A 24,315-nucleotide genomic window follows, 5' to 3' on the forward strand; every position below is an offset into this window, starting at 1 on the left:
GAATAAGCTATTTTTGTTTGATAATTTACAGCTAAATGTAAGCTAATTTGATATACTAGCTCAATCTCCATTTTAAAGAAGGGGTGAATGAGGCCCAGGGGAGTGGGGAATGCCTGGGTCAAGGTCATGCTCTGATTAGTGGCAGAGGTGGTCTTCCAGAATCCCTGGACTCTTGACTGCCGGTCTAGGGCTCTTCCCTTGGATTCACAGCTGGCAATCTGGTATCCTGGGGTCATTCCAGCTGGCATTGCCTCCTGGTCTCTGGAGGATCTAGGCAAGCCACGGGGGTCCCTACAAGGCTGAGATTTGGGACCAACCGGGTAGCATAATCTGAGGGTTCTTCAGCTGTTCTTGTGGGCAGCTTCTGAAGAGCACATAACAGGTGCATAATCCATTCTTGCACCAGATTGTGAGATCATAGAAAGAGGGAGAAATAGAGGTATTTGAGTTGCCACATATATCAGTTAGGAATTATGTTTGGCTACTTAAAATAAACCCTAAACAAGTAAGGGGTTATTTTTCTCACATAATAGGGAGTCTGGAGAGAGGCAGTCCAGGTTGGTACAGTCTTACTCAGCAGGGCAGCCAAGCCAGTAATTAAACCCAGAGGGTGTGAGCCCCTCTCCAAAACCTCTGAAGCTGCTCTTGCCTCAATTTGCTCCTTCCAAGGTCTTAATCATCCCTCTTACAGATGCCAAAGTAATCTTGCCGTAACTCCTCTGTCACATCGCTTCCTGGCCTAAAATCTCCCTTTGCCCACATGATGTGATCCAAATTCCTTAACCTGGTATTTAAGGTCCTCTGATCAGCCTGTAAACCACCTCTCTGGCCCAATTTGTCATTTGTTTCCATGCTCAGCTGTGTTCTTCCCCCTTTGGGCAGTGTCCCTTCATTTGTTCTCATAGATAATCTCCTGTTCTCTTCTGCCTGATGGAATCCCACCACCTTTAGGGTCACCTCATCCCTAAAGCTGATTCGGCTGCTCTGGACCTTCTCTGTGGTTCCTGTGGACATGATAACTTGTGCTACTCAGATCAAACATCTGTCCTGTGCCAACCACCCCAGAAGTTAATCTCCCTGAAGGGTGAAAACGGGCGCCACCTCTTACATGAAGAAGGTACTAGATAAATATTCACTTTTCTTCAGAACAATTCATCTTGGGCAGCCTCAAGATAGGGGTTCTAGGAGTGTCCTTGGGTTGATTATTGGTGGATTTCCAAAAACAGAGTTGGGAATATGCTCACAGTGATCTAGAAAGTTGACAGAGTGTGAGTTCACTTGAACTTCTGTGGCCATTTGATAACCAGGGATCCTATCTGACTTGTCCACCACTGTGTCCCCAACTCACAGCATAGCACCTGGGACTCAGAGGCACTGAGCAAGTGCTTGTGGGAAATGATGCAAGAAGGTACTTCTGAACAACTCGCAATTGGATCCAATATGCGTGATTCCTATCCTCCCCAGGACTTGTCCTGCAGCCTGGAGAAAGCTCTCTCATCTCAGTCCTTACGGAGGAATTCAGGAAACAAACCCTCCAGGACAAACCCTTTAGGAGACACCACCCAAGGCCTCTCTCTCCCAGCGGTTGTCCAGAGTCAGGGTTCCAGGGTTGACACTGCAATGTCACCAAGAACACCAGTGCCCTCCCATGCTTCTGCTCTCCCATTCTTAGCATTTCCAAGCTCTTGCTCTAGCAACTAGAGAGAGAGTCTAGGAAGTCACACAAGTGGTGTGCTCAGTGGCAGTGGAAAGCAAAGAAGTGGGACACACGACTTTTGGGCAGACCGTGAATAGCACATGCTACCAACTTGTTTGAAGATAAGGGAATAGGACTTGAAGAGATGAAGTCCCTTGCCCAGTGCTCTGTAGTAGGTAAGTAGCAGAGATGGGGTGTCTGATTTTAAAGCCTTGTTACTACCACATAATCACTTGTCATGGTGCAAGACAAAAGTGTGTGCTATAGAGTGTGTGTGGGGCTGTGTAGGTTGTTCAGACACTAGGAACCTCTATCGTAGGCACCAATGAGTAGGGCATTTCAGACACAGGCCCTCTGGACATGTAACTCCTTCTCTTTGAGAATGGATCTTACTGGGTGGAGAAGGAAACAGTGGGATGGTAAGGAGGGGCTGTATGCCTTTACCTTTTTTGAACTTCTATTTTGTTTGTTTATTTTTATTTTAGACAGAGAGAGAGCACATGAGCGGGAGAAAGGGGCAGAAGGGGAGAGAGAGAGAATCTTAAGCAGGTCCATGTTCTGCACAGAGCCTGACACAGAGCTTGATCCCATGACCCTGGGATCATGACCTGAGCCCAAATCAAGAGTCAGACGTTCAACTGACTGAGCCACCCGGGCGCCCCTAAACTTTTATTTTTAGGTATAATATACATTCAGAATAGTGCACAAATTACAAGAGTATAACTTGGTTAGTTTTCATAAAGGGAACACACCTGTGTTCAGCACCCAGACTAAGAAGCAGAGCATTACCAGTATTTCAAAAGGCCTCTTTTTGTCCTTTCCAGTCTTTATATCCCCCTGCTGAGGATTAACATTATCTGTATCAAAGCAATTTTGACTGTTTTGGTACCTCTCATAAATGAAACCATACAGTACATATTCTTATGTGTGAATTCTTTGTTCAAAATTATGTTTGAGATTCATCCATATTGTTATATGAGTTGCGGTTCATTCTCATTGCTGTATAATATTCCATTTTGTGAATATATGGCGATATATTTCTCCATTTTTACTGTTCATGGGTATTTTGGGTAACTTTTAGTTTTTAGCTGTCACAAATAGTGCTACTCTGAGCATTTTGAATATGTAGCCAATTCTGTTGGAAATACATCTGGGAAGGTATATATTTAATTATAGCAGACACTGCTAAAGAGTATACAAAGTGGTTGTACCAATTCACATTCCCACCATTATATGAATTCCAGTTGCTCCATATTCTCGCCAACATTTGATATTATCAGTGCTTATAATTTAAGCTCTTCTGTCTGGTGGGTGTGTAATGACGTCTCATTATGGCTTGGTATGCATTTGCATTTCCTGCTTGATTGATAACATTGAGCGCCGTTTTGTATGATTATTGGTCACTTACGTGGCTTTATCTTTAAACTTGGAGTGAGGAGGGAGAAAAATGGGGAGAGACCTCCTGAGTATGAAGGGGTGTGAGTGCTGGGTGTGGGGACGCTTGAGTGGCATATCTCTGTTGCTTGCAGACCGAGTAGAAGGGGAAGCCTGGGAATGAGGGCTGTTGTATCCATGGAGTCACACTCACAGGAGAGGCAGTGAGATGCTGATATGGGGAAAGGCTAGCTTTGGCTCAGGCATTTACTAGCTGCCATATTTCAGGCAATTTCCACCTCTGTCAAGGGGAAAGAAGAATAACACCAACTGGATAGTGTTGCTGTAAGATTTAACTGAGATGAAATGTGGACAGTATCTGGCACAGAGATATGCAGAGATAAATTGTCTACAGTGCCTGGCCTAATAAATGACAGCCATTATTCCTCTGGAATGACTGGGGAGTGAGGACCAGAACAAGTGCGCTATCAGTTGTGGGAACAACAGCAGAATACCTTGTGACTTGTACGAGCCTTCCTCTGTGGCTTAGAATCTTGCGTCTCATACACCAACCCTCGCCTTAAGAAATCAGCCAGTCTAATTGTTTGTCCTGTTCAGATCTCCTGCCCTAAGAACTTCTGAGTCCCACCTGGGGCAATAAAATAAAATGCACTCATTTTTCTTAACAAGATGTTATGTAAAAGAATTGTCAGTTTCGTGTTCTTCCTTGCTTTGCTAAGTCAATAAAAGTCAGTTTCACTTTTTATCATAAGGGCTTTCTCTAACTGAGCGGTGGCTTTTCCCCAGTTTAGATGTTATTCATCTAATCTCACATTGTCTTGTCCTGTATTGCCATGAAATTTATTTGTCCACAAGGGGTAAAAATGGGCACAGAATCATCAGCAAGTGAATACCAATAAATTCATGGCCAAAACCAGCCCCAAAGACCAACAAGTTTAAGGTCTTGCTTGGCTGGTGGCCTTCAGGGAATGAACCTTATCTTGGGTTGCCTCTGAAAATGTTGCAAGAATTGGCCTGTGGGCTGTCATTCACTGAACCCCGCTCTAGTGCTTACCTCATCTGCCAACAACACCGGCTGTTCTTCCTCTGTCCTGACTTTGTGTCCCAGAGAGTTAACTTGAGAAACACAATCTCCAAAAACTCCTTTTGCTGAGGACTATAGTTATAGACAGTCACCCTCTGGTTGCAAGCCCAAGACAGGAGGCCCAGAAGCAACACATCTGGCCAAACGGTATCAACTTGCATGAGTCATCTCAGTCCAAATCAACCTCTCCACCAGACTGGAGGTCCACTCCTTGCAGGATTCTCATTGTAACCCAGCTTCTTCTGCATATTTTACAGAAGGGTGCAACTCTGCCAAGAATAGTCTGGAATTACAGTGACCAGGTTGGGGAACTTTCAACATGACCAAAATGGCCCACCTTAATGGAGCCTAGGACTGGGGATCGACACACTTTTTCTGTAAAGGGCCCGATAGTCAATGTTTTAGGTTCCTGTGAGTCTCACAGTCCCTGTTGCAACCCTTCTACTGTGCCACTGGGGTGCAAAAGCAGTGATAGACAGTACATAAACAAATGGGCATGACTGTGTTCCAGCAAAAACTTATTTACAAAAAAAGGCCCATGGGCCAGAATTGGCCTGTGGGCTGTCGTTTACTGAACCTTGCTCTAGTACTTACCTCACCTGCCAACAACACCATCTTGGCAAAGCAGTAAAGATGGGGCATGGGTGGACGTCAAGACCTCAAGGCCCATTTGAAAACCCCCAAATGAATTTTATACAATTATTCCCTGTGATGGAATATGAATATATTTGGCTGTTTTTGTTTGTTGTTGGCTTTTTTCTTTTTTTTGTGCATGTTTTCCCCCCAGATTTGTTGAAGCCTTTCCTTGCTGAAGAGCATCAAAACAAGGCATTCAATTTTGTATTTCTCACTAGAGGAGTCCCGATCTAACTGCTGTAATGATGAGTATCCTTATTTTCCTGAGAAGATCATTAGGATCTCTGCAAAATATTGGTGCTTACTCAAAATTTCCTCTGTCCATACTCCCTCCACCCCCAATCTTCAGACAGAGTAGAAAGGATGGGTAGATTTTTCAAATTAAAGTTAGTTTAGCTTTCAGAAACACTTCAATTTCCCTGGTTGAAAATCCTTCCTTGGCCTTATTGACAATAAGATCAACTCCTTTGAGAGTATATCAGTTCTCTACTTGTTAAGGTAACAAGCCTACCCAAGCACCTAGGACTTTATCTCTAATCCTAGACTCTTCCCTGTTAAAAGCAGTAATAAGCAAATACTATAATGGATCCATACATCTACTAGTTTGTTTTTTGTTTTTAAAGTAGTCTTCATGTCCAGCGTGAAGTCCAACGCAGGGTCTGAACCCATGACCCTGAGATCAAGACCTGAGCCAAGATCAAGAGCTGGATACTTAACTGACTGAGCCACCCAGGTGCCCCCAATCTGCTAGTTTTATGATTAACATACTCCTAATCCATCCTTGAACAACCTACGACTTGGTTTTCTAGAAAAAGTCATCATAGAAAGGCAACCCTTGGACCATAATGGAAAAAGACTTTTTTGGTATTTCTGACACCCAGTAAAGCAGTAAAACTTCAGGGGGTTGAATTTTGGATCTGTGCTTCTCAATTAAAGAAACACAAACCCTCCCTGGCAACTGGAAGGCCATCCCAAACAGAAATTTCCCAGTGAGGACCCTTAAGAATCCTCCAGAAGCAGAAGATCTTCAGGAGACTCTAGCCTGAGACCTTCATAAGCAGAAGACAGCATGGCAAAAACAGTTTATTCTTCCAAATCTTTAGAATAAGGCCATCTAGATGTCTGAAGCCACAGACGAACATGCTGTCCTTCATCTAGCCCTCTGACTTTAATTTTTGCCCCTTTCTTTCCACTTCTCAGTTTTGTAGTAAGGGTTTGCTGATAGCATAGCTGTTGCCCCGCAACATTTCTCTTACTGAGAAATGTCTTTGGACATTGTCGTGTGATTTTGTTGTTGTTCTTCCCAAAGGAGATGTCAAGAGATTATCCAAGTCTATTGTTAAGCACCTACACCTTCAAGACAGTCTGTCCTCCACTAGGGTGCTATTTTTTTTTTTTAATGTGGAAATCAAGCCTTAACTTGTTCAAACTGTTTAGGTATTTAAGATCTCAACACCCTCTGCAAAACATATCTCACTGAAACATGCCTCTAGGAACTTACAAAATGAAACCACATAGGCTATTCTAGAAAATTAGCTAGAGGAAAGATTCTTTCACTTTTTATGTGGAATGTCTAAATGGTGATTTCTATAATGAGGGCTATACCATTGGAAAAGGATGAGAGAAATGTATTATTAATCTTAGCTGAAGTTATAAATGATCTTCCAAAGCTTTTGAGGTTTATCAGACAAATCTAAACTCTTTGGCCCAGTTGGAAATTGACAATCAGATAGCTTTAGATTTTCTGTTAGCTAGTCAGGGAGTTATCTGTGCAGTTGCCAACATTTTTGTGTTACACTTGGATAAATCTTTATGATCAGGTATGTATGACAATCTATTTTGAAGCTGAAGGAGATGGCCACCTTTCTCTCTGAGGTAAACCCAAATGGACTCTGGGACATGATTTTTTTTTTTTTTAAGTTTATTTATTTTGAGACAGAAAGACAGCATGAGTTGGGGAGGGGCAGAGAGAAAGGGAGAGAGAAAGAATCCCAAGCAGGCTTTGTGCTGTCAGTGCAGAGCTCCATGCAGGGCTTGAACTCACAAAACTGTGAGATCCTGACCTGAGCCAAAACCAAGAGTCAGACACTTAACTGACTGAGCCATGCAGGGGTGCCTGATTTTTAACTTGGGTTCAGTAGTGTGGAGTGTTACCAAGTCTAAACACCACCATGGGTTTTGTCTTCAAGTGCATAGTGGTTGCTAAGAATAAGCTGTCCAGAGTCAGGAATGTGGGTGTACAGGTGCTGTCACATCACATGATCCAACAACTCACCGCTTGACAGATGGAACAGGGAGGCCAGGTTAGTCCAACTCCAAACTGTTGTTTCTGAGATGATAATTCATCTAGAATTCTGACAATTATGTAGAGGCTGCTTTTGTGGCCTCTGGTTTGGCCAGCGAATGGGGAGGGCCCATCCATGATGCAGTCACCATCACAGAATGTCTGTGACTTCCATAGTGTTTTGTCATTCATGCATCACCTCACCTAGAAAATAACCAGTCCAAAGACTGTTTCTACTTCTGGTGTCTACCTTCTACCAGAACAATAAAAACCATGGGCTCATTTCTCCTAATATGACATCATTTCAGGCTTCTCCGTGTGGTGTTCTCCCTTATGGCAGGAGACGTTGCTTGCTCACTTCTCAGGGAGCAAGCTTTTCATAGGAGCTATGTTGGATCTGTTTTAATATCCTACACATATGACCAATAACTGGCCTAAAATACTCTGAAAAAAATCACATTATGTATTCTTAGAACAGAAACACATCAGAATTAGCTTTGGAAAAGTTATTTGAATCCTGATAGAGACCCAGCATGCATGCCCTTGTTAACTAGTTAATTAATCCACCTAGTTATTCAACAACCATTTTGGGTACTTGTGATGTACAAGACCCCATGCTAGGTGACCGGAGCGCCAGCAGGGAGCAGGACAGATGTGAAGCCACCTTTGGGGAGCTCGAAGAGGTGTTTCTTGAAGGCATGAGCAGTATTTGGCTTCCTTCATCAGTTCAGCCGGCTCTGCCCCACCCATGGCCCAAGGTTGAGGGGGCCCTGCAGGATTACCCAAGGCAGAATAATCTCCTTGCTATAGAGCTGCTGCAGTGAGTTTGGGTGCCCAGAATCCCTTTGATGTTGTACAAGTAAAGAGCTGGAAGGGACTTTGGGACATGGTTCTCCAACCTTATATTATGTAAATTATACGAAGTATATTTACTACATAAATTAGTAAACTGAGGCCCAGAGATACTGAGAAACTTGTCCAGGACCACAGTGCGCGCGTGTGTGATTGTATTTAAAAAGAGGACATAAACATCATATATTTTAAATAAAATGAGTCAGAATCAAGATCATTTAAAAATGGGCTGAGAGAACCCCATTTGGTTATGAACTCTAAGAACTTAATTTTAAAAATAAAAGATTGTTCTGGGGCGCTTGGGTGGCTCAACTGTTTAAGTGCCTGACTCTTGGTTTCAGATCAGGTCATGATCTCGAGGTGCGTGGGTTTGAGCCTCACAAAGGGTTCAACACTGACAGCCAGAGCTTGCTTGGGATTCTCTCTCTCTCTCCTTCTCTGTCTGCCCCTCCCTTGCTCATGTTCTCTCTCTCTCTCTCTCTCAAAATAAATAAATGTAAAAATAAATAAAAATAAAAGATTGTCCTGTTTGAACATTGAAGCATCAGTGTTTCCTCTGTTTTGGAACATTAGGATTTTTAAGACTTGGATTTAAAAATATTGCATAGATTGCTAAAAAATTACTCATCCACTCTTTACAAAAACAGTCCTGTCACTGCAGTATCAGTAGGAATGGTACCTTACAGCCCAAATCTGGTTTCTGGGGTAGGGAGAGTAAGACCCTTTTGAGAGGCAGCAGGCCCATTTCCCTGCGAAGACAGGCTGTTCTGAGCCAGAGTCACTCAGAGAGCCAGACCCCTCGGCCCACCTCTTCTGTGTGGAGTTGGGCTCTGTCCTCCCAGACGTGCTGACCTCGGAGTGACCCTTCCAAATCCACATAATCCTGTAAAGGTCAACCTGCAAACCCATCACCAGCAGCTCCATCACAGCCTGAAAACGTCCTGGGCTGGGATGAGGGGGAGCTGGGGCCCTTTGAAACTGTCCCCACTCCTTGCCAGTAGAGATGGTCTTTTAGGTCCGGTGTGAGGGTCCAGCAGAGATGCTCCAGACCGAGGAGTCAGGAGGATCTCCTTTCCTTCCCAAGCAGGATCGTTGCAGGAAGAGGGAGTTCATTTAGAACCAGCCTGGACTGAGATTTGCTTTGTTTTCTTCTGGGGTCTATTCTGCTTCGCAAAGGCACTCCAGGGGTTGCTGAGCACAGTGCACGGGTAATGCATAGGGAATGGCAGCATGCGAGGGGGATAAACCCTAGGGAATCTGAAGCTGGTTCCCAGACAGGAGAGTTGACTGGAGGGGGATCAACAGAGACAAACTTAATCCCTGTCCTCAGAGAGACCTGCCCACTGGGCTTTAGCAAAAGCCTCTGTGCTTTTTTTTTTTTTTTTTTGTTCCTGGAGAATTTAGACAAAATAGCCCTGAGCCCCATGAGGCAGGGGAGCAAAGGCCCTCCCTGAGCTGGATTGGGGCCTTCATGGGTCTGACAAGGTCTGTGTCTGGAGGGACTGAGTGGGGCTGGCAATTGGGAACAGAACCTAGTGTGGCAGGGAGACTTCAGTACCTTCAGAGCCGGGGAGACTCTTAGAGATCATCTAATTCAATCCCTTTCTTTTGGGGGATGGACAGTGAGTAACAGAAAGGAGCAAGACCTGCCCATGTTACACAGCACCTGCTGCATTTCAAATGCAGAATTCCTGATTCCCGGTCTGACCCTCTTCCCAGATCCTCAGCCTGAGTGGGAGTTTAGGGTTTGTTCATTCATTTGTTCATTCATTCATTCATTCATTCATTCATTCAGCTTTGTGCCTTGCCCTGTGTAAGATCCATCGAAGAGTCAGAAGAAACTCACCATATTATCTTTGCACCCCAGGAACTTGAACTGTAAACACACATGCACATACACATATGTGCACACATGTGCACATGCATGCACATGCAAACGCAAGAACAATTAAGTGGTGATAGAGAGCAGTATGTAGTCTCTTCTATAATGAACCATCTGGACAGAGTTATAGGAGATCAAAGCATGAGGAATCGGTGTGTGCAGAGGTGAGGCCACTCTAATTCTTACTTTTTTAAATGTTTATTTATTTTGAGAGAGAATGAGTGGAGGAGGGGCAGAGAGAGGGAGAGAGAGAGAATCCATGCTGTCAGCACATAGCCTGATGTGGGGCTCGATCCCATGGCCCAGAGATCATGAGCTGAAATCAAGAGTTGGATGCTTAACCTACTGAGCCACTCAGGCACCCCGAGGTCACTCTAATTCTTTTATTTTTTATTTATTTTATTTATGTTTTTTAACATTTATTCAGTTTTGAAAGAGTGCACGTGGGGCAGGGGCAGAGAGAGGGAGACACAGAATCCGAAGCAGGCTCCAGGCTCTGAGCTGTCAGCACAGAGCCCAACGCGGGGCTCGAACTCATGAGCTGTGAGATCATGACCTGAGCCGAAGTCGGCTGAGCCACCCAGGCACCCCAGACCACTCTAATTCTTAAAGAGCACTTGTTACCCTGTACCTCAGTGACTGACTGCCCATGTTGCCCTGGCTTGCATAGTGCCACAGTTGCTCGGATGGAATTGAACTGATTTGAATTGAATTGAAAATGGGTCTTGTTTTGGGCAGAACTGGTTCCCTTGTAAGTATGGGATGAAGGCAATGGAGGCTGGATGGAAGAAACTCAGGGGCCCTCTCTGCCTGGTGTCCTGGAATTCAGGCTCTGCCTGGAAGGCGTAGGACTTCCTCCATGCCCTCCACACACTGGTGAGCTTCTGGAGGCCCCACGGGATTCAACACCATCAATCTCTGGACTGCCCCCATGATGGTGGGGTGTCCAGCGATGGGCTGCTCCAGAGCAGAGCAGTGGAAGCAACAGGAAGATACTTCCCAGCCACCTACAAGGTTCCCATGTCAAAAGAAGAAGGAGCATCCTTCGTCCCTCTCCTGCCAAATACTTACTGAGCGCCAGATCTAGCACAGAGCCATGAATGGACAAGGCACAGTTCTTTCCCAGTTGAAAAGACAAAGAAATAGTATCTGGTGGAGAAAGAACAAGTTAGAGATAAATCATGAAATGAGCTTTGGCTCAGGACACGGGCTGTGCTGAAGGTCAGTCACAGGTGGACTTTTTGGCCCCAATAGGCTCATCTGTCCAGACCGGCCATGGAGGAGCCACCCGTGGTGCTGCCATCTCTTTAAACATTTTGGGACTCATCTTGGAGACTTGCCTTTTGAGGCTCAGCACATTCTCTGGGTTAGCTTCAGGGGGCAAAACTGGACTTTTTGTGGATGAGTAGGAGTTTTGGAAAGAACCAAAAGTCATTCGTAGCATAATGTAGAGAGAAGTTGAACCCCCGTGTTGCACACCTGAAACTAATGTCAACTATAACTATTATGTGTCAATGCAAATAAAACAAATTAAAAAAAAAAAGCCATTCTAGCCAAATGCAGGCCATTCGATTCAGTTTCGTTCAATTCAACAAATGTTTATTGAGTGTCTACAGTCCGCAAGGCTCTGTACTAGGCTCTGGGAATTAGACAAATCCCAACTCTGCCATCTTAGAACTGACAGCTTTGCAGGCAAGATAGACACTAAATTTAAAGACAAGTAATGACTTGGGTAGCGAGTGCATCAAAAACATGGGGGAGGGGGAAGAGTAGCATCCTGGGCTGAAGGAACAGCATAAAAGATAGTAATATTAGCCACCTATTGGGCACCAACTATGCATCAGACACTATTCAAAGTAGTTTTTATAGATTATCTCATTTAATCCCTCCCACAAAGGTATGTGGTAGGTGCCATTATTATGCCCAAATTATAGATGGGAAAACAGGCACAGCCAGAATAAGTAGATTTCCCAATTAGTAAATAGAAAAATGGGGTTTCAAACCCAGGCATTCTGGCTCCAGAGCCTACACTCTGAACCGCTAAGTGAGAGAGCTTGTGTGTGCTTAAATGCGCTGGCATCGTTTGAATAAAAATAACTTCTCAAGAGTATGGGAAGGGAGACCTTTGGAAGCGTAAATGGGCATAATCTCAGCAAAATGATGTGGCAACGTGTGTGTAAAGAGAAATTGTGGTTTATATATACAATGGAATACTACTTGGCAATGAGAAAGAATGAAATATGGCCTTTTGTAGCAGCGTGGATGGAACTGGAGAGTGTTGTGCTAAGTGAAGTAAGTCATACAGAGAAAGATACCATATGTTTTCAGTCACATGTGGATCTTGAGAAACTTAACAGAAGACCATGGGGGAGTGGAAGGAAAAAAAAAAAGTTAGAGAGAGAGAGCCAAACTATAAGAGACTCTTAAAAACTGAGAATAAACTGAGGGTTGATGAGGGATGGGAGGGCAGGGAGGGTAATGGACATTGAGGAGGGAACCTGTAGGGATGAGCACTGGGTGTTGTATGGAAACCAATCTGACAATAATTTTCATATTTAAAAAAAAAGTGTTAAGGGTGTGTCTCCACATTTTGTCTTCTAGAAACTTATTCAAAGGAAATAATCAGGACTGTGCATAAAGGTGCACCAAGGGGAAATGACCAAAATGTTCTTCAATAGGGATCAGTTAAATAAAGTATAGCACAGTTATGCAACAAAATATTACGCAGCCTTTGAAAATTAAAAATTGTGTTTGTTCCTCTTGTTTTGTGTCTTCAGGGTGCTTTGAGGAAGTAGGAGAAGTCTGCCAAAAGAAAGACGGGGTGGGCCCTTCTGTTCAGATAGCAAGGAGCCGTAGTTGGGACCACTGGGTAGTTCTGGAGGAGGCAGGGAGGCCAGGCTGAGGTGAGGCTTGCAGGGGGGAAGTGAGACTTGGCTCCAAGTAATCATGACCTAGGGGAGGGGGTGTGGCCAGCCAGCGGCCTGCCTGGGCCCTGGCACTGGCTCCAGGCTCTGGGTTTAAAGAGCTTTAAAAGCTTATTAAAAAGGTTCCTTAGACATCAAATGGCTCTTAAAAATCAATATTTTGGTGATTTAAGTGCAAGGGAATCAGAAACATATGGATTAAATTGCCCTCAAATTATACACACTTAAAAAAAAAATATGTTGGTCTTTAGCAAGCCCCAAATATTTGAAAAACAGATAGAGATGTTTTCCTCATCTTCAGACAGAGCTCTGCTAGGTCAGCTTGAAGAGTCCAAAGAGGAGGTAAGTGGGAATGGGGCAGGGCTCAGAGGCGGACGTAAGGAAACTTCTGTGGCTGGAATCTTCCTGTAGAAAGGGCTGCGGGGGGCGGGGGGTGCAACTGTGTGCGTGTGCCTGTGTGTGTGTGTGTGTGTGTGTACGTGTGCGTGCACGCACGTGCACATAGGCATGTAAGGGTGAACGCAGGTGCACATTCTCCTCTGGGTCTGCCGGGACCCTTCTGAGCCCCCTTCCCACAGCCAGCCTCGTCCCTCTGTGCCCTGGGCACATGCATTAGTGTATCCAGTACTCAAGGTTTGAGGAGTGTGTGTCCCTTTGGTTTGTCCTTCCTTGGCCTGTCCTTTCTCCCCAGCAGCCAGGGCCCTCCTGCATCAGATACAGTGCTGCCTATCCCTGGAAAGTTTGAGCTGGGAAGGACACAGGCATCACTTAGCCCAGAAGTGATCAAACTTTTCTCAGCTGTGGGCTTGGTCTGCACGTGAAATGTTAGTAATGAAGCCCAGCGTACCTGGTAAGACCAGAGCTACCATGGCCCTGATTCTCCCCCACAGAATGCCTGGAGCTCTGAGAGCAGAGTTTGAAAACCACACACCTCATCCCAAACTCTCATTTTACAGAGATGGAAACTGGGGCCCAAAGCAGTAGGGCCAGCGCCCCAGCAGGACCAGAAGAGAAGCTGTCACACACATCAGTTCAGCCTATCCCAATCCAAACCAATAAACATTTACCGCACCTACCCCTTCTCCAGTCCTGCCCAGGTCCTGCTTGTGGTGGTGGGTGGCAGAGCCCTTGGGGCCTCAACTTCTCAGATGGCTCTGGCTGTGCAGGGCCCCCACTGTGCTCAGTCCCACCTCTGGGAGAAGGCAGTTGGGTTGGGAGTGGGAAGCTCCCACACTTGAACTCTGCGGACGGAGCCTTGAGAAGGAGATGGGCCACACCTGGAGGCCTGGGCTGAGGACAGTGTGGCTCCCAAGGGACAGCATGGGGGCCAGCTGGTTCCCCACCTCTAGCTCCTCCAGCCTCTGTTTAGCATTAAGCCCTTCAGGTGCTGCCCCTCTAGCCCCTCCCCCTCAACATTGTCTGTGGCAGAGTCTGGGTTTGCCACCTGTAGGGCAGGGTGGAGAGATCAGGGCCTTGGAAGGGATGGTTGTGACTCAGAAGGCCCCTGGTGGTGTCCCTTGGGCACCCCACCTCCCTGACTAGACCCAATTCTGGGCTGGGTGTTGACCCCCCCCCCCCCCATGCCTCCATTTCTCTCTCTCCAGGGAACATGCTGGGTCCCAATCACCTCTGAAGGACAAGGGGCTAGTTCTCTGTTTCAGCCCCAAGAACAGCTTGGGGCTCACTGGCCTTTCTCTGGGCACCTTATTGGTCCATAGGGCAGGCTCTGTTGTCTGTCTCCTGCACCTCTTCATGCCCACCAGTGGCCTCCAAGGAGGCTTGTTATTTATCACAATGATTTCCACCTCAGTGGGCAGGTCTCATTGGCCACAATGGAGCTTGGGGCACTCCCCCTACTCACTATACATAGGGGCAGGGGAAGGAGTGTCAGAAACAGGAATGAGAGTGGGATGGACAGGTGGGCAACGGTCTCAGAGGAAACAGGCCATCTTCTGGCATTAGAGGTTGGCTAGTACAGGCCCCAAGGGACAGAGTGGACCACTAGTGGCTGGCCACTGGCAATGTTGCTGTCATTAGGAGAACCAAAGGAAATAAACTGGCATGTCTGTTGGTCTTAGATATTCTTCACAGCCCTGTCCTCTGGGCCTTCTTCTGTGAGAGCCTGGGTCAGAGTGGGGAGACCAGGTAAAAGGTGGGGATGCACTAGGACCTGGGGAGGGGGAGGGAGTAGGGAGCGAGCTGGGGTCCCAAGATGTCACCTGACATCAGGGAAAGGGGCTGAGGGCTAGTGATGGATTACTGAGGACCACGGCCACCTAAGCTGGCACGCAGCCTGTGAAAGGCAAAGTGGAAAATGAGAAGGGAAGTAAAACCCTCTCTTCAACGCCACAGAAAGGAAAGGGAGCGGAAAATGACGCCCAGCTCAAGGTTCCTATTTCCGGACATGCTTCTCCCTGTCACCTCAGTGTTTGGCCCCTGGAGACGCCATGTAGACAGAAACAAGAGACTGGAGATCCAGCTCCCTGGGTTGGACCAGGCAGGCCCTGGGCTGACAGTACTCTGGCAGGGGACTGCCCTCCACAGCAACTGGCCACTGTGTCAGGTTGGGCCGGGGTCTGTCACTCCCAGAACCAAGGGAGACCATTCTAAGCATCCAGCCCTTGCACCTAGGACTCCCAGTGGGCTGCTAGGCCTTGACTGGGCTAGGGTGACCCCTCAGTTCTGGAACATGGCCCTCATCCTGCCTCTGCACCTTGGCTTCCCCACCATCCATCCATCCTAATCTCCTGCCCTCTCTCAGCCTTTTCCCAGCCAGCTCTCTCACACACAGGAAGGGTGGGAAGACAGGAAGTAGGTCTAGAAGGACACTGAGATCTGATCTGGCCCAGAGGCAGGGATAATTCTCTCTTTGGTCCTCTTTCCTTATTTAGCTCAATTTCCTTGCCTCATCCTCTCCCTGAACAACACTGATGTCTGGGTTCAGAAAGCTCCAGAGCTCCAGGCCAGCACCTTCCCCCACAGACCCAGTCCCTGGTGACCAACCAGATATGTGGCCAAGGCGGATACACCATCCTCTCCCTGGATTACTGCCTGCCCCCTCCACTCAGCAGAGCACACCAGAATCCTGGGCCTCATCCTTAACAACCCCTTTGTCCTCATCCTGCCAGTCAGTTCATCATAAGCCTCTCCCACTCCCTCCCAAATACCCCTCACCCCTCACCCCCATCCCTGCAGCCACAAGTCCAAGCCATTAGTGTTCACCTGGATAGTGGCCACAGCTCCTCCACCTATTCGGGCTTACTTCCCACCAGGCCTCTCCACATGTTCAGTAGAGTGAGCTTTCTAAAATGCAAAGCCTCTCATGTCTTTCCCCTCTTAGAAGACCTGGTGGGCTCCCCATTGCCTACCCAGTGAAGCTTTGGCTTCTTGGGCCAGTAAACTTTGCCCTCAGTGACCTGGCTCATTCCTCCCCCAGCTGAACCTTCTGACCCAGGCGTAGGGAACTACTTGCATGTCCCAGGCCCTCTAGGCACTCCCTTACCTCTGTGCCTTTGCAGATGCTGTTCTCTGTGTCTGGCATGCCCATCCTGGTCAGCCCCTCTCTCAGCCCACGCCTGACTTCCTTATGACATTGTGCCTGACCTCTCCAGCACAATTGTGGCTCCCAGGGCATCTCACACTATGCTGCATCTGAGCACTATTCACCAGTATTGTTCTTTGAGAGTCTGAAAATTCTAGATACCCTGATACACGTCTAAGAACCCAGCTTAGCACCTGGTAGAAATCCATGGACCAGATGAATGAATGAGCACGACCAAATGGAACACAACAGACAACCCCTGTCTGGCCCTCCCTCTGGGAGAGGCCCATGGGGGACAGGCCTCTGGGACCCTCTGTGTGCCAGATATCTGGTCCTTGCAGAAGCAACATGTAGCCCAGCTGTGGAATCTGATTTTTTTTCTTTTTTAAGTTTAGGCTGTTCTAGTTGAGCCCAGGTATGGAGTGGAGAGGTTTGTGTTTCCCGCTCACCTCTGTCCTTGAGGGAGTTGGAGAGGAAGAGAGCAACACAAATCTGAGTGGGAACCTAGAAGTTGATCTGGTTCCACCTACCTGAGCTACACAGCCACTCATTTCTGTATTCATTCCACAAACATTTATTGAGTATCTACTGTGTGCTCAGCACTTTCCTGGGTGCTGGGATATACACAGTAAACAAAATAGACTCAAGTCCTTCCCTCCAGGGGTTGACAGTCTGATAAGGAAGGCCTTAAATAGACATATGTGAAACTGACATGTTCCCCAGGGGGAAGGGACCGGAGAGGTGATGAGGAGCAAACTACTGCAGGCAGGGGGTCAGACAGGCCCTCTCAGAGGGGCAACGTTTAAGCAGAAACCTCAAAGATGGAAATGAGCTAGTGACTCAGCTGAGGAGAAAGAGAGAGATGGAGGGAGGAGGCAGCCAATGTAATGGCTTGAGCGAGGTCCTGAATCCTTCTCCAAGCCTCAGTTTGTTGGGGGGAGCCTGCCTCCTCACAGGGCTTTGGTGGGAATCAAAGGAGAAGGACGTGTTCAGACAGACTCAGAGGCCATTTGATTCTGTTCCTGTGTTTATGACAAGATGGCTGCCTCCTCCTGTTCTTCCTCAGGGAGGCTCCACCACCTTCGCCCTCCTTCCCAAGTACATCACATTGGCAGGGTCTCCTTTCAGCCTTATCAACCGCCCACGTCTCAGCACGAATAAGATAATCAGACTCAATCAGGAGACCAGATTTTCGTGGTCGGAAGAGAGTGCTGGGATTGGAGACTGAAATGCATAGAAGACACCACGGAGGGGTCCGTGGGGAGACGAGGGCTTCCTGACGACGAATCCCTCAAGTATAAGCCCAGCGCCTGGCATCGTGCTTGGAACGGAGCAGGGACTCCATCCGGGTTTGCCGGGTGAATCAACAAACGTCTCCACAACCTCATCTGCAGAATGGAGCCTTCAGGGTAACGAGCTCTCCGGGCTGCATTCTCCACCCTGTTCCCCTTGCTTTCTTTGATTCTTCTTTCCAGCCTCCCTTGCTTGTCTTGCAGGCTTTTGGGGGTATTAATGTTCTCACTTTCCCAGTGGACATTTGGCAGAGCCAGTGGGACCGCGTGTGCGTGTGTGGGGGCATGCGGGCTGGGAGGGGGCTGGAGACAAAGGCCCTGGAGTGAGATTCAGGGCACAGCTGAACTGCCCTGAACTTTCCTTTTTGTTTTCAAGGAAACGAATAATCCAAGAACCACCCACGGGCCTGGCGGCCCTGCTAAGCAGGGCTGGAATGTGCTGCCTTTCCCGTTAGTAATTGTTTTTTCTGGTTAGCCTGTAACCCTTCCCCTGCCATTCCCCTGCCGCCGGGGCGAGGCCTTCGGGAGCAACAGCAGGGCTGGGGTAGACACCTAGACTGCCCTCCCCAAGGTGTTCCCGAAGGTTCCCACCTGACTCCGGCAGGGCGTGGCCAGTGGGCTTCAGGATCTGACCCTGGCTTTGCATCACAGACCGTCTGCCTGAACAGTGATTCTTACCCGACTCGGCTGTCTGCCTCTGCTCTCATAAGAGGCACTGGAGGCTGCCGAGGACTTGGGGACCTCAGAAGATGGCCTGGTCTTGCATGGGTCCTGTAGGCCTTTGTTAGGGTGTCCGTGTCTGACTGTTACTGTGTCTGTGATTGTGGATGGGTGTCAGCACTAGCCTGTGTAGGAATGTGAGTTTGGGTGGGGACACCGAGGACCCGTTTGTGGCCCTAGAGTGTTTGTGTGTGTGCACGTGTGTGTGCCCGTGTGCGCACACTCAAGTGGGTCCTGGAGGGAAAAGAGGCTCAATACTGAGCTGACTCAGCACCTCTCTCTTCTACCCACCCAGTTGAGGGCTTAAGCCTTGGCCCCACTGAGGAGGTAACACCCTCGGCCCCTAAGTTTCTGTCTTTGGCTGCCCCATCCCCACCAACAGGAGGGGCCAACACGGCACCCTGGGCCCCATGCCAGTTAAACTTCTTGTCTTTAATCCATAGGGAATCAAGAGGTCAGAGGTTTGTGCCATTTCCTGACCCTCCCAGCCAGGCCCTGTATTCTCTGGTTTTAGGGGAATAGTCTGGAGCCCTCTGGCTATAATTCCTGAGGGGACTGTAGCTCAAGGGCAGGCTTTGGCTCAGATGGAGGTGACTTCAGCAGAGTAAGGAGCACTGGGCGTGTCCCTCACTGTCCCTCAACACCACCCTCTCTCCACGTTGACCACAGCTGCCTCCTCCTCAGATAGGCCTGATGTGTGGCCTTTAATTCTTAGAGTGAGCACTGCCACCCTGGTCAGGGAGTGGGTGCTGGGTGGACAGGGTGCCCCCATCTCTGAGGGAAGGGCCAGGAAGTCAGGAGGCAGGGAGAGCCTGGCCTACCGCACCAGCCTCGGAGGACAAAGCCTCAGGTCCCAGGCCATGAGGCAGAGGCCCGCCTGTGTCCTGAGCAGCTGGCAGAGAAGGCAGTGCCAAGGCCTGGTCCAGTGTGGCCACTGAACATTTGGTGTGAATCAAAGGCTTTTCCAGCCAGGAGAGGAATGCTGCCGAGTGGGGTTTGGGAAGGGGCCTGGCAGGGCAAACACTGCCCTAATTGAGGCCCTTCTAGACTTTTAATTACAAGCAGTGTTTTCCCAAGCTTCCTAAATTGACCGTGGAGACCCGCTGGTGTTATTACCCGTGCCAGGGACAGAAAAAAAAAATTGTTGTTAAGCTTTTTCAGCAAGGTTTATTTTAGCCATGTTTTGGGTTGGAAGAGCTCACAGAGGAGGCCGGAGCCATTTTCCTCTGAGGGCCTCCCACAGACACAGATGTGATCAGACGCTCGGCTGGAACACGCAAACACACCGACAGACAGCTTTAGAGAAAGACACATGTACAATCAGACGTGGTCGTGGACGTGGTTGCAGATGCTGTAAACACCAGGCTGGAAATCCATCCCAAAGCACCCGGAGCATTTTAGAAAGAAAAACATTGTTCCTGGCTCTGCCTGTTCCGCACCTCCACTCCCTCTGCCCCTTCAGACTGGCTGGGCCTGGGCCTGCTTCGGAGCCCCAGTCCCCTTCGCAAGGCCTGTTTACAAGGCCCGGGACAGATTTCAAACTCCAGCTGGGTGTTCCTTATGCCAGAAACCTTTGTCCCGCTCTTGTCCCAATCCATGCGGGACGTGACTGTCTGGGGAAGAAGGCCATGCTCTTGTCTGTGGAGAAAAAGGATCCGCTGTCAGCACCCTAGCTGAATCCTTGGGGCACTTTCCAAGAGAAACATCCATAGGGCTCTGGGGAGCAGTTGGTCTAGGGTACAGATGCAGAAACCTGAGATGTCTCTGGACGTCTGAGCACTGAGCCCTGCTGCTACATGAGAATCACCTGGATTCCAGGATGCCCTGAGGGCGACAAAATCTGTATCTCCATGGCTTGGGCCTGGGAGTCTGTATTTCATACCACTGCTCACCGTTGTATTTTGAACACTGGAAGTGCTCAGTACGTTTGTTGAATTGGTGAATGGTTAATGCTGGGCTCTTGGGGGCCCCTGACAGCTCTGAAAGACCACAGTTTCCCCTGACAAGGGTGATCTGGGAGGGAAGCCCCAGAGGAGCCCTCCGTTCCCCCGCTCCCCCCCTCACCGTCTTTTCCTCTTTCCCTTCCCTTCGTGCTCTGTGCCTATGGGTCTGGACACCCGAGCAGTCTCCAGAATCCCTTTCTAGTGTCCATCTGTGATCCCAGAAAAGGCACACAGTAGAAATGGGCAGGGAGGGTGGCCAGAGACAACTATACCTGCTCTTCCATTTTGCCAGGGGTCCCTGTGGCTTGGGTGGTACCCAGACACAGGACAGGAGGAGAGGCCCAGACAGGCCAGGAACAGAGACAGGCCTTCTGGCCGCAGCTTGGGCAGGGTGAGCCTCAGTGGCCGTTACAGGCCGTTGCTGTCATCCCTTATCTAGGGCTCCTGGCTCTTACACCACGTCCTCAACGGCCCCTGGAATCGGGGCCCCTGCTGCTCCCCTCCCCAAACAGACCGTTACTGGATTTCCGTTGTGTGGGGAAGGCGTGAGGGGCTGTCTGCTTAATTAATCATTTCAGGCCACCCTGGGAAACTCATTAACCCACCTCTCAGGGCTGGGAGCAGGATGCTGCTCTCAAAGTTGGAACTTTCTGGTGTGCCACACTGGGGTCCATTTTCCTCTCCACCCATGTGCACACACGTGCATGAGAATGTGCGTCTCTGTGTGTGAGTGTGTGTGGGAGAGAGAGTGCGCGTCGGCGTGCCCTCATGTCTACGATTGTGTGTGTGTTTGCGTTTCCTAGATTCTGCTAGGAACTTCCCCTGATTCTTCTTAATTACCAGCCTAGAAGAAATTCAAGATGCGTAGAGCAAAGGTCAAACTCCACCTGTTTTCCCTGCACTTCATTTTCTGGCAGTTCCCACAATAGTACAGATAAGTACAAGATTCAGGCAATCTTTTCTAATTAAAGTAATTAAAAACCGGCGATGATTGCACCTTTCATCTGAACGGGGAAAATATTTACTCATCCAAACTTCAGGCCCTTCAAAGCACTCAGGAGGTCTATTTTGACAAACAGATCCTCCCCTCCCCCAGTCCATTCTCTCTCCTCCGGGACACACACACACAAAGGCTGGTTTATTTAGCAAGAGGCGGCTTGACTGACGGGCACCCTGAAAGCTGGGTGGGAGGGTGGGAGCCTGTGGCAGGTTTTGAGCGAGTGGACACTTCAGCCCAGCCCCTGCCAGGCCCTGTGGAGAGCGTTTCTGGGGCCGCTGGGATTTTGATGTGACTAAACGATGCTTGCTTTGCTGTTGCTCCTACTCCTCCCCCAGGGGCCCGCCTCGCTGGGACGGTTAGTTGGCTCTCTTTAGGCCTTGCCCTCTGACCTGGCTGGCACGGAACCTCAAACGGAAGAACTTGTTGGAGGCTCAGATGTAGTCTGTCCTGCTGCCCATCTTCCCCTCCTTTTACCCAACACACATGTATTAAGTTGCTATTGTGCACAAGCCTGTGTGCTTGACACAGCAGCACTTCATCGATGCTGAAGGGGGCGTGTGGTACGGCCCTGACCCTCCAGAAACACAGTCCCACAACCTTTTGAACAAACTCCCTGGACTTCCCTGGGAGAAATCAAACGGAATGCAGGCTGCAGTATTTCACTTTGAGTATTTGCGGCAAGTATAATCACCCAGTTTCCTGGTGAATAGGGTTTAGTCTCGCAAGCTGCAACTTTTCCCTAACTAGGGAGCCCTTTGCGTGACCCCTGCCAGTGGGGACGGAGGTGCCCTGACATTCCAGGGCCCGGACTCTAGGGTTTGGGGTCTTTTAAAAGTGGGAGGCGTGAAGGGGCAGAAGCACAAATGCCCATTCGCATGGCCTGGGGGTGACCTGATCTCTGTCCCATATCACCCTCCTCCCCGTAGTCCCCACTGCCAGGAGACAGGACATGCTTTGGAGCTGGTGGAGTTAGAGCTTGAAGCAATCTCAATGGGATAATCCCATTTAGAGACTGTTCCCAAATCCTCAGAATATGACATGAAGGAAAATTCTGGGAAACAGTTCCAGGAACACCCTGGCCCAGCTGTCCCCTGAGAAGGGCCTGGTTGCCTCTGCCTGCCCAGGCCAGGCTGGACGGTGTCCTCAGCATGACCCAGAGCCCTCAGCTGTCCTCCCTGCAGAGCCGTGGCCTCAAAGAGCCAGTGTGGGCAGATCTGTGTCTGTGGGACGCCTACTGTTCAGAAGGGCTGGGTGAGGAAAAGGGATGGCCTGCATGCTGTGTGCCTGGCCTGTTTGTAGATGGGCTGACTTTGCACCCAGAACAACCTCATCAGAGACTGGGGTTAAGCCTACGGTGTTCATCCAGTCCACAGGCTCACTCAGAGTCAACCATCTTTGGACTCTGGGCTCTGGCAAAGCCATCCCCAAACCTCCCTCTTTCCCAGCCTTGCCTCTCTAGTCACTGGCTCTTAAAGCAACCGCTCATTCGGGCCACTTCTCTCCCTCTTCACTCCCAGAAACACATTGACTGGCACACCTAAAGCAAAGCGTCCCTGCGGCCCACCTCCCATCTCAGGGAATTTGATTCTGGCTTGACTCCAACTGGACTCTTCTTGCTGGTCTTGAACACCATTGGAGGCCTGTGAAAAGCCTTGAAAGCTGGGGATTTTCTCTTAGAATACCATCAACCCGTGTGCACACGTGCCAGTCACACGAAGGTGCAAGCAGTGCAGGGGTCCTGGGGCCTGGAGCCTGGAACCCAGAGACGAACTGGGAAGCTTCTGCCCCCCAGGCCAAGCGTCTGGTTTATCTCCAGGTCACTCCCACCCTGCCCTCCTTCCAAACTCGGTCTAACCCTCCTGCCCCCGGAGACCTGAGCCTGCAGGTGGCCCTCAGCAGGCCTGGGCTCCCTCAGTTGGACTCAGTGAATTGTGTTTGATCAAACCTAAGCACTGGGTGATTAACTTGCTCAGTGGAAACAGTCCCCAGGGGACTGGAATCCTTGTTGCAAAAATAAATTTTCCCTCTGGACCTAGCTAGTTTTGTAATCTTGCTTTCTCTTGCATTCTGCCTTGTGTGTGTGTGTGTGTGTGTGTGTGTGTGTGTGTGTGTGTCTTTCTAGTATCCCAACCCTCTTTTATCTTCTTTCCTTCCCACCAAGACCCAAACAAACCTCCCGGTAAACAAACTCTCAGGCCAGGCTCTTAAAGATACAGGGCAATGCTTATTGCCAGCTAGACGCCCACTCCTGCTTGCCTGGGCTTGGGGGTGTCAAAGATCACTATGGGGCACTCACAGGGAGAAGTTGGCTTAAAGCAGTTTACCAAAAAATTTCCCTAGGAGATGTCTCTCCTTTCTCACACCTCATTAGAAAACACCTCCTTCCCATTAGGAAGGAACACTTTGGGGTTTCACTACAGCAGAGGTCTCTTTGAGTGGTACTAGTGAGGTTTGCCTATGAGATTATTATTTTCTTTTGTCTATATAATCCGAAAGTATTCCTCTCTTTTCAATTGTGATTCAAAAAAAGGATTTTCCTGTCAAACTTCCTGCTGCCCCCCTTGCCCCCATTACCAAGCAAACACATCTCTGAAGTGATAGTCTCCAACAAAGGGAAAATATGAGACAGATCTAGTCTGCACACAACTTTCCTGGAACTTGGTGACTGGCGTCTTGGAAAGGCTCTGGTCTTCATTTGTATTGTTTGTGTATTGCTGGGATGGTGTGCTGAAGTTTCTGTGGGGTGGGGGTAAGTGTGTGCATGTGTGTGTATAGGCATGTGCATGAGTCTGCTCACGTGCCAGGCTGGTGCCTTGGGAGGGTCTCTGCCCCTGGAAACAGGGGTCTCCACAGCGCTGGGTATGTGGACAAGATGAGGACACCCATCACTTCCCACCTGAGTTGTCTGGATTGAAAAGATTGGCAGGTCTTGGAGGGGTGGGGCAGGATGGGGGGGAGGGGGCTCTGCTCATTTCCATCCACCAAGCGGCCCAGCCCAGCATAGAAGATGTCCAGGCCAGGATCCCATGTAGCGAGGTTCTGCATTTGTAATAGCTCCCTGGCAAG

At 48.9% G+C, this 24,315-nt stretch overlaps 1 long non-coding RNA gene across 2 annotated transcripts in view; it reads left to right on the forward strand.

Annotated features, from left to right (window-relative positions):
- The window catches only part of LOC106976958 (uncharacterized), a 100,862-nt gene extending 86,520 nt beyond the window's left edge, over positions 1-14,342 (forward strand). Inside the window, exon 5 of one of the 2 annotated variants that reach the window (XR_008289284.1) lies at positions 952-14,342. This is a non-coding gene — a long non-coding RNA (uncharacterized LOC106976958). The remainder of the gene's footprint in view (positions 1-951) is intronic. The other variant, XR_008289285.1, reaches the window with a different exon arrangement.
- The last annotated feature ends 9,973 nt before the right edge of the window (positions 14,343-24,315 follow it).

The sequence above is a fragment of the Acinonyx jubatus genome, chromosome A3 (genome assembly GCF_027475565.1).
Source record: "Acinonyx jubatus isolate Ajub_Pintada_27869175 chromosome A3, VMU_Ajub_asm_v1.0, whole genome shotgun sequence".
Taxonomy (NCBI): Eukaryota; Metazoa; Chordata; class Mammalia; order Carnivora; family Felidae; genus Acinonyx; species Acinonyx jubatus.